This window comes from Solea solea, chromosome 21, assembly GCF_958295425.1.
Source record: "Solea solea chromosome 21, fSolSol10.1, whole genome shotgun sequence".
NCBI classification, from domain to species: domain Eukaryota; kingdom Metazoa; phylum Chordata; class Actinopteri; order Pleuronectiformes; family Soleidae; genus Solea; species Solea solea.
In genome coordinates, this window is record NC_081154.1 from 18306101 (window position 1) to 18315075 (window position 8975).

Below are 8975 nucleotides of genomic sequence, written 5' to 3' on the forward strand. Positions count from 1 at the left end.
ACTTAACTACCTGCTGCAGAAATATAACTGTAATGTCCACTTCCTGTTTGTTAATGCACTAAATTGTCGTTGTCTGGTGTTTTTATTACTAAAAATGACCTAAATATTCAACATTATTTGGTTTAAACTTAACTACCTGCTGCAGAAATATACAATAACTGTAATGTCCACTTCCTGTTTGTTAATGCACTAAATTGTCGTTGTCTGGTGTCTTTATTACTAAAAATGACCTAAATATTCAACATTATTTGGTTTAAACTTAACTACCTGCTGCAGAAATATAACTGTAATGTCCACTTCCTGTTTGTTAATGCACTAAATTGTCGTCGTCTGGTGTCTTAATTACTAAAAATGACCTAAATATTCAACATTATTTGGTTGAAACTTAACTACCTGCTGCAGAAATATAACTGTAATGTCCACTTCCTGTTTGTTAATGCACTAAATTGTCGTTGTCTGGTGTTTTTATTACTAAAAATGACCTAAATATTCAACATTATTTGGTTGAAACTTAACTACCTGCTGCAGAAATATAACTGTAATGTCCACTTCCTGTTTGTTAATGCACTAAATTGTCGTTGTCTGGTGTTTTTATTACTAAAAATGACCTAAATATTCAACATTATTTGGTTTAAACTTAACTACCTGCTGCAGAAATATACAATAACTGTAATGTCCACTTCCTGTTTGTTAATGCACTAAATTGTCGTTGTCTGGTGTCTTAATTACTAAAAATGACCTAAATATTCAACATTATTTGGTTTAAACTTAACTACCTGCTGCAGAAATATACAATAACTGTAATGTCCACTTCCTGTTTGTTAATGCACTAAATTGTCGTTGTCTGGTGTTTTTATTACTAAAAATTACCTAAATATTCAACATTATTTGGTTTAAACTTAACTACCTGCTGCAGAAATATAACTGTAATGTCCACTTCCTGTTTGTTAATGCACTAAATTGTCATTGTCTGGTGTCTTTATTACTAAAAATGACCTAAATATTCAACATTATTTGGTTTAAACTTAACTACCTGCTGCAGAAATATACAATAACTGTAATGTCCACTTCCTGTTTGTTAAAGCACTAAATTGTCATTGTCTGGAGTATTTATTAATAAAAATGACCTAAATATTCAACACTATTTGGTTTGAACTTAACTTAATTGAACATAACTTTCATTTAGTCACAGACTCGTGAATAAATGTTTTAATATACACTACCGGTCAAAAGTTTTAGAACACCCCAATTTTTCCAGTTTTTTATTGAAAATGATGCATTTTAATGTCTCATTGTACTCTGAAATGAAAGCATAGAACAAATAAACAATTGAGGTCAAAAAATAAATCATGGAATCAATTTATAAACCAAAATGTATTCTATATTTTGACTCATCAAAGTAGCCACCTTTGGCAGATATAACAGCTGAACACACTCGTGGCATTCTCTCGACAATGGAAATCAAATATTCTGCTGAAAGTTCTTCCCATAAATGTGTGGGACCTGTAGGTTGCTTTGCTTTCACTCGTCTGTCCAGTTCATCCCAAACCAGCTCGATGGGGTTTAAGTCTGGAGACTGTGCTGGCCACTCCATGTTTTCAAGCTTACCATCTTGTTCTTTTTTTCCTGAGGTAGTTCTGGCATAGCTTGGACGTATGTTTTGGGTCATTATCTTGCTGTAGGATGAACCCCTGACAGATGGTACTGCATGGCGCTGCAGAATGCTGTGGTAGCCGTTTTGGTTCAGGGTGCCTCTCACTCTGTACAAGTCACCGACCCTGGATCCAGAAAAACAGCCCCAGACCATCACGCTTCCTCCTCCATGTTTGACAGTTGACGTCACACACTGAGGAACCATCCTTTGCCTCCTCGAAGGCGTACGAAACTCCTGCGTGATGAGCCAAAGATCTCAAACTTTGATTCATCAGTCCATAACACCTTCTTCCAGTCTTCAGTAGTCCATTGGCGGTGTTTCATGGCCCAGGCAAGCCTCTTCTTCGTACTCTGACGTCTTAGCAATAGCTTTCTTGCTGCAACTCGACCGTTCAAACCTGCAACTCTAAGTCTTCTCTTCACAGTTGAAACTGAGACTTGGTTACTACGACCAATATTAAGCTGTGCTTGAAGCTGTTGTCCTGTTAGCCGCCTATCACGCAAGCTGTTGACTCTCAGAAACTTGTCTTTTGATTCTGTTGTGGCGTTGGGTCTGCCAGACCTCTTCCTGTCAGAGGTTCTCACAGTTTCTGAGTGCGTTTTGATGGTGAAGGAAACTGTACTCACTGACACCTTGACTTCGCGATTTCTCTGTAGGAAAACCCTACATTTTTAAGGGTTATGATGGTCTGTCTCTCTTCCATTGTTAATTGCCTTTTTCTTGCCATTTTTATGGGAACACACTACTTTCTGCAGTACAATACTGTTCAAATGATGCTCACAAGGTTATGGTACCACAGTGTGTTCCAACACTACTTTTATGCAGACAGAGGGGGTTGTAAGTAATAAAGTAAAGTTGGAACACCTGTAGGAATTGGTAGCACCAACTTTAAAGGCTTGATCAACCTCCATTGCTGCAGAACAGCTCTAAGTTGTTAATTTCTTGTCCATTTGTCCATTTCTTGTTCCCTGAAAAAGTCCATTCTGAAATGTATATTATTTTTCAGTTTTGGGTAACCTTACCTTTTTTTTTTAACCTAGCAGTTCACAAGGGGTGCCTACTTACCTTTCAAGCTATTCATTGGACTTGAATGGCTTGAATTTCAATAAAAAACTGGAAAAATTTGAGTGTTCTAAAACTTTTGACCGGTAGTGTATTTCACTTATTCAACAATTTTCTTCTCAATTTTCTGTGTAATTTCTAAGGGAATTTAAATGATTAAATATTATAAAGTATCTACAAGTCTTTTTCAAAATATTCATTGTTCCCCAGTGGTTTTTTTTATATTTTCTACTGTGTTGTTTACATTACTTTGTGAATATAAAAGGTCTGCCATGTGAAAACAGGTCTGTATATGCCAATGCAACGGTAGCAGTTGAAGCGTCACCCATATAGTCAGGTTTATGCTCTAATCTGTGACACTCTTGTGTTGTGTGTTTTGTCTCAGCAGGTAAGACATCTGTGTTTAACAGACTGAAGATTTCATTGCCTTGTGTTTAGTTTTGTAGTTTCCCTGTATCTTAGTGCCTGTTTCCTGAGTATATGGTGACATTACTTTGCTGGGTATATCAACAGGGAAAATACTGACAGCTGTTTAGTGGTTACATGATGTGTGTTTGTAAATATAGGGCAATATTACATACTTATTTTATATTTTATCTTTAAACTGAAAATATAAAATAAACTACAATCAAGTCATCATGTCTCAAGTCAAGACACTTAATGTCTACTGTTCTTAAGTGTTTTCACTTTAATTAGATGGTCCTGACACACACTCACAGATGCAAGTGAACTTTCCCCTACTAATAGTCAGTTAACTGTCAACAGATAAGCAACTAATTGTCAACTAATCTGTGATTGGATGTTTACTTTAGAATAAACACATGTCAACAGATAATTAAGTGAGATCAACTGATCATACTTGTGTTGACATGATCCTGTTAACTTTCAACTGACAGACTCATCTGAACTCAACTAATAAGATGCTGACACAATCTACAGAGACGTGTGGTTTGTGCAGAGTTAGGGCAGGGGTGTCCAAGCTTTGTTTCAATGAGAGTCAGATTTGATGATGTGAAGATCTCCGGGGGCTAACAGTAACAGTAAAAGTTACATACAAATGCACTGTTTTATAACCATTTTATTACAATTAACATTTTGAAATGGCAATTTAACCAAATCTAAGCCATGTAGGAGTGAACAAATTTAAAGAAATCTGCCTTTCTTCCACATACGTATGGAGTCAGGTAACATGATCGGAGATGAATGCATGAATCACTCTGTCACAGGTGGTTTACAAACCCAGGACACAACTTCTTAGCAGCTGAGTTAATAATAAGTGACTGGGGCTTATAGTCTACTGGCAGTTAGTTAACTGTATGTTACTTATCAGATTAACAAGTGTTAACTGATTATCATGATTGACATGATATTAGGTATTCAGTATCATGTCAATCATGATAATTAGTTAACACTTATTTATCTGTTAAGTACAATACTGTGATTACTAATAGATATTCAATGGGCAACAATGGACTGTGAAAATCAAGTGTTACCATATTCTTTAAATCATTCAGTCCTATGTTTGGCTGCATAGTTTGAGAGAGGAAGTGACTTGTTGCTATGCAATGTCAGTGTTTGGACATTATTTAGTCTGAAAAACAGAATAATAAAATAGCGACTCAGAGTGAGAGACAGAGTGGGTTGTTGACTCTCAGTGGAACTGGCAGGGTTGGTATAAACACTGGTATAACACTTCATAACTAAATTCCTGCCCATGCTTCTGTTTCTGTCTCTCACTCTCCTCTCCTGATGTGAAGAATGACTGACTCCATCTCTCTTGTCGCTCTGACCTCGGGGTGAACTCACTGAACTCTCTCTGCTGTTTTCCACCTACTGACAGTAATTCTGACAAAGTCATTTTTTAATCCACTCACTTCACAACAAAGTCCAACATAAATCATCAATCCAGTGATTTTATCCGATGGAGTGGTCAGCACAAACCTTGTTAATAGTTAGTGATTGAATATAATGGAAAATACTTAATATCTGATTCCGTGCCATGAGTAAGAAACTGCTCTCATGTCGGTACAGTAAATAAGAAGCAGGAGGCAGGTGATCGTTTACACAACCAAGCATAGTATGTCGTCCAAACTTTGAGAAAAAAGTCATAGTATAGTATGTCGTCCAAAATCAGTCAAAAAAGTCATAGTATAGTATGTCGTCCAAGAACAGTCAAAAAAGTCATAATAAAGTATGTCGTCCAAAATCAGTCAAAAAAGTCATAGTATAGTATTTTGTCCAAAATCAGTCAAAAAAGTCATAGTATAGTATGTCGTCAAAAATCAGTCAAAAAAGTTATAGTATAGTATGTCGTCCAAAATCAGTCAAAAAAGTCATAGTATAGTATTTTGTCCAAAATCAGTCAAAAAAGTCATAATATAGTATGTCGTCAAAAATCAGTCAAAAAAGTTATAGTATAGGATGTCGTCCAAAATCAGTCAAAAAAGTCATAGTATAGTATTTTGTCCAAAATCAGTCAAAAAAGTCATAATATAGTATGTCGTCAAAAATCAGTCAAAAAAGTTATAGTATAGTATGTCGTCCAAAATCAGTCAAAAAAGTCATAGTATAGTATTTTATCCAAAATCAGTCAAAAAAGTCATTGTATAGTATTTTGTCCAAAATCAGTCAAAAAAGTCATAATATAGTATGTCGTCAAAAATCAGTCAAAAAAGTTATAGTATAGTATGTCGTCCAAAATCAGTCAAAAAAGTCATAGTATAGTATTTTGTCCAAAATCAGTCAAAAAAGTCATAATATAGTATGTCGTCAAAAATCAGTCAAAAAAGTTATAGTATAGTATGTCGTCCAAAATCAGTCAAAAAAGTCATAGTATAGTATGTCGTCCAAAATCAGTCAAAAATGTCATAGTATAGTATGTCGTCCAAAATCAGTCAAAAAAGTCATAGTATAGTATTTCGTCCAAAATCAGTCAAAAAAGTCATAGTAAAGTATGTCGTCCAAAATCAGTCAAAAAAGTCATAGTATAGTATGTCGTCCAAAATCAGTCAAAAAAGTTATAGTATAGTATGTCGTCCAAAATCAGTCAAAAAAGTCATAGTATAGTATGTCGTCCAAAATCAGTCAAAAATGTCATAGTATAGTATGTCGTCCAAAATCAGTCAAAAAAGTCATAGTATAGTATGTTGTCCAAAATCAGTCAAAAAAGTCATAGTATAGTATGTTGTCCAAAATCAGTCAAAAAAGTCATAGTAAAGTATGTCGTCCAAAATCAGTCAAAAAAGTCATAGTATATATGTAGTATATAAGTCATATAGTATGTCTTACATTTACTTCATTGTAAGACTAGAACTTATAACGTTTTTATAAGTATAAAGAGTTTTTCAAAAATTGATCCGTTGAATTACGAGGACAAACTGTTTGATCCTTCATCAGTTCTCTTATTTCATGTGATCCTCTGTCCGTGTCGGGAGAACAACTAGTGCTGAAGGTGGTACAGTGGACAAGGACATCGCATCAGGACTCACAACACTGTGTGTTTGAATCCCACTGGAGGTGTGTGTCTGGCTGGGTGTTTCAAAAAGAACTAAACCAAAAAAACAACTTCCAAAAACTGATCCCAAACAAAACCTTGTGTGCGTGTGTTCTTTTGCGTCATTTCAATCTCAACGAGGATTTCAACAACTCTGTGATAATGGGAGGAAACAGCTAGCCTCGAGAGGCTTGAAAAAGCCTCAAAGGTGTTAGCTAGCATTTTTTTTTACTAATTTCAACAAGACATGAGCAAAGAAAATGTTAAAAAAAAAGTCATAGTATGTCGTCCAAAATTGTCAAAAAAGTCACTGAAATCCATCTACCAGCACAGCATCATTCCATTTTCTACTGCTTTATCCGCTGCATGACGGTCTGGAGGGAGCTGGAGCCAGTCCCAGTTGACAAAGGACATCATCATTTGACAGAGAGGAGGCTTTGGTGGAAACCACAGTTTGAGAACCATCTGTCTGATGCATGCATTGTTTTAAGCCCTTGTTAAAAAAACAACCAAAAAACATGAGATTTTATGATTTATTTACCTGAGAATTGAAAACATTTTTGTCCATCCATCCGAGGCATTTCATGCCTCGTGGACTCGGATGGATGGACTCGGCAGCGTCAGCAAGCATCCGTCCGGGTCACATGTCCTCCAGTGAGACATGACTGTGTCTCTGTGTGACCTAAAGGTGAGAGAAAGTGAAGAGAAGTCTCCTCCAGGGATCAATAAAGCATTACATCACATCACAATCAGCTGCAGGTGTGTGGAGACTCACGTTACAGAGGCTGAGACTCACTGGAGAACTTCCCTCCACAGGGTGGCGTGGTTTCACCACAACACACACAGGGTCAATGTGAACGTGGCTCAGTGGTGGATCCTCATGCTTGTGCACTCGGTCACTTTCCTTTGACCAGATGATATTGTTAAAGGTGGAGTGTGGATAGAGGAAGGGGCTGATGTGAGGGGGGAAGGGCGGCACAGTGGGGACATCAAAACAAATGGTCCATGTTGAGATTTGATGACTACAGTTCCACTGTTAGACTCAGTGTTAGTAACTGTGTCAGGGGTCACTGCTGCTGCTGCTGCTGCTGCTGCTGCGTGAGGTCGCATATCTGATATCTGAGCGATATATGACGACATCAGTGGATAAAAAGCTGGGGTAGGCAACACATTTTGTCACAATTTAACAATTACCCCATTATTAGCTTTCAGTGTAATGTAAGTGAAGTGATCTGAGAGATCAGAGAGAGGACTACACGTCTTATGACCGAGCAGAGAGAGAGAGAGCGAGAGAGTGGGCCAGTAATGGAGGAAGTACTCAAACTAGACATGCACGATACTTTTTTTTTTGCCAATATCTAATATGCTTATATATTGTGAGTACTTGTATGTAGATAAAATATTTTGATACCAATATCCTCAGCCATTTTCTAGAGTTCACCCTCTGGTGTTTAAGATAAGTTGGTTTTGGGAAGTTTCAACCTTATTTTTGCCTCAATACATTCAACATTGTGAGAAGAACCAAAAAAAAGAAAGCCCACTTCCACACTCAACTTTAATTCCCCTAAAGATTTTCAAGTAATATTGAAGGTCAAATCCACACTGGGTCTTGATTCTGGAGTAAACAGAGCTTTTAAACCTTTTTCTGATGGACCAAGTGTTTTAAAAATGAAACACCAATTATTATTTTATATTATATAGCTACACCTTACTGCTAACATCATCATTATTATTATTATTATAATAGCTTGTTCATTTCTGAGGGCCACATGAGGAGCTGGAACCAATCCCAGATGGCGTTGGGGCAACAGGCATGATGTCACACCCTGGACGAGATGATGAAGACAATAGTGATGATGATGATGATTGTCATTGATGTGAATCATTTGTGAAATGCTGCTGGTCTCTATCGTCTTCTCTTTCCTCTCTTTTGTCGCAGTGATGTTTGTAATCACGTCTGTCCGTCCTGGGAGACATGTGTTGAGCTTGTGAGATGGAGCAGTGTGAGGAAGTGAGTGCACGTCTGTGCTCCAAGTGCTTCCTCTGGTGTCCAATATGGATTTCCACAGAAATGTGAACCTAAAGCCTGCGCGCATTCATTATGAATGTGTGTTCCATTGCTCCCTGAAGTGGGGTGGAGACAGCTGGAAACAGGACAATGAAAAAGCCCATTATATGCTGTTGCACTGCAGCCAAACCAAACAGCGTCGACGATATCCCTCCTTTCACCACCACTAATTATCAAGCCAGAGACATTTCCCCTCATGTGATTATAATGCTTTATAAATTGCTCCCTTTGGCAGAGTTGAGCTCCAGTGAGCAGCACTTGTGCTTGTGCACCGGCTGCTCAGCGACGGGCAGAAGGACTTCCAGGTCTCCTCTCAAGGATGAGGGATGGAGTGGAAGACCATCACATGGGTGGTGGTGTGATGTGTTGGCCTGTCCACACAATCCTCTCACAACTGGATAACACGCTGTCTTTCTTGATTTGTGTGATTGTGAACCATCATCACTTTATTACTAATATGCACGTGTTTCAGAATCAGAATCAGAATCCTTTTATTGTCATTGCACATGTACAACGAAATTTTAGCAGCAACCGAGTGTCAAAGTACGTAAAAAAGTACAGGTAATAAAAAAAAGGAACAAGGTTCAGTGCAAAAGGATATAAAATAGATAAATAGATAGTATGTACAGTGTTTGTTACAATATATGCACATGTCCTTGGGTGGTGTGTGTGTGCGTGTGTGTGTGTCAGTGTTTGTT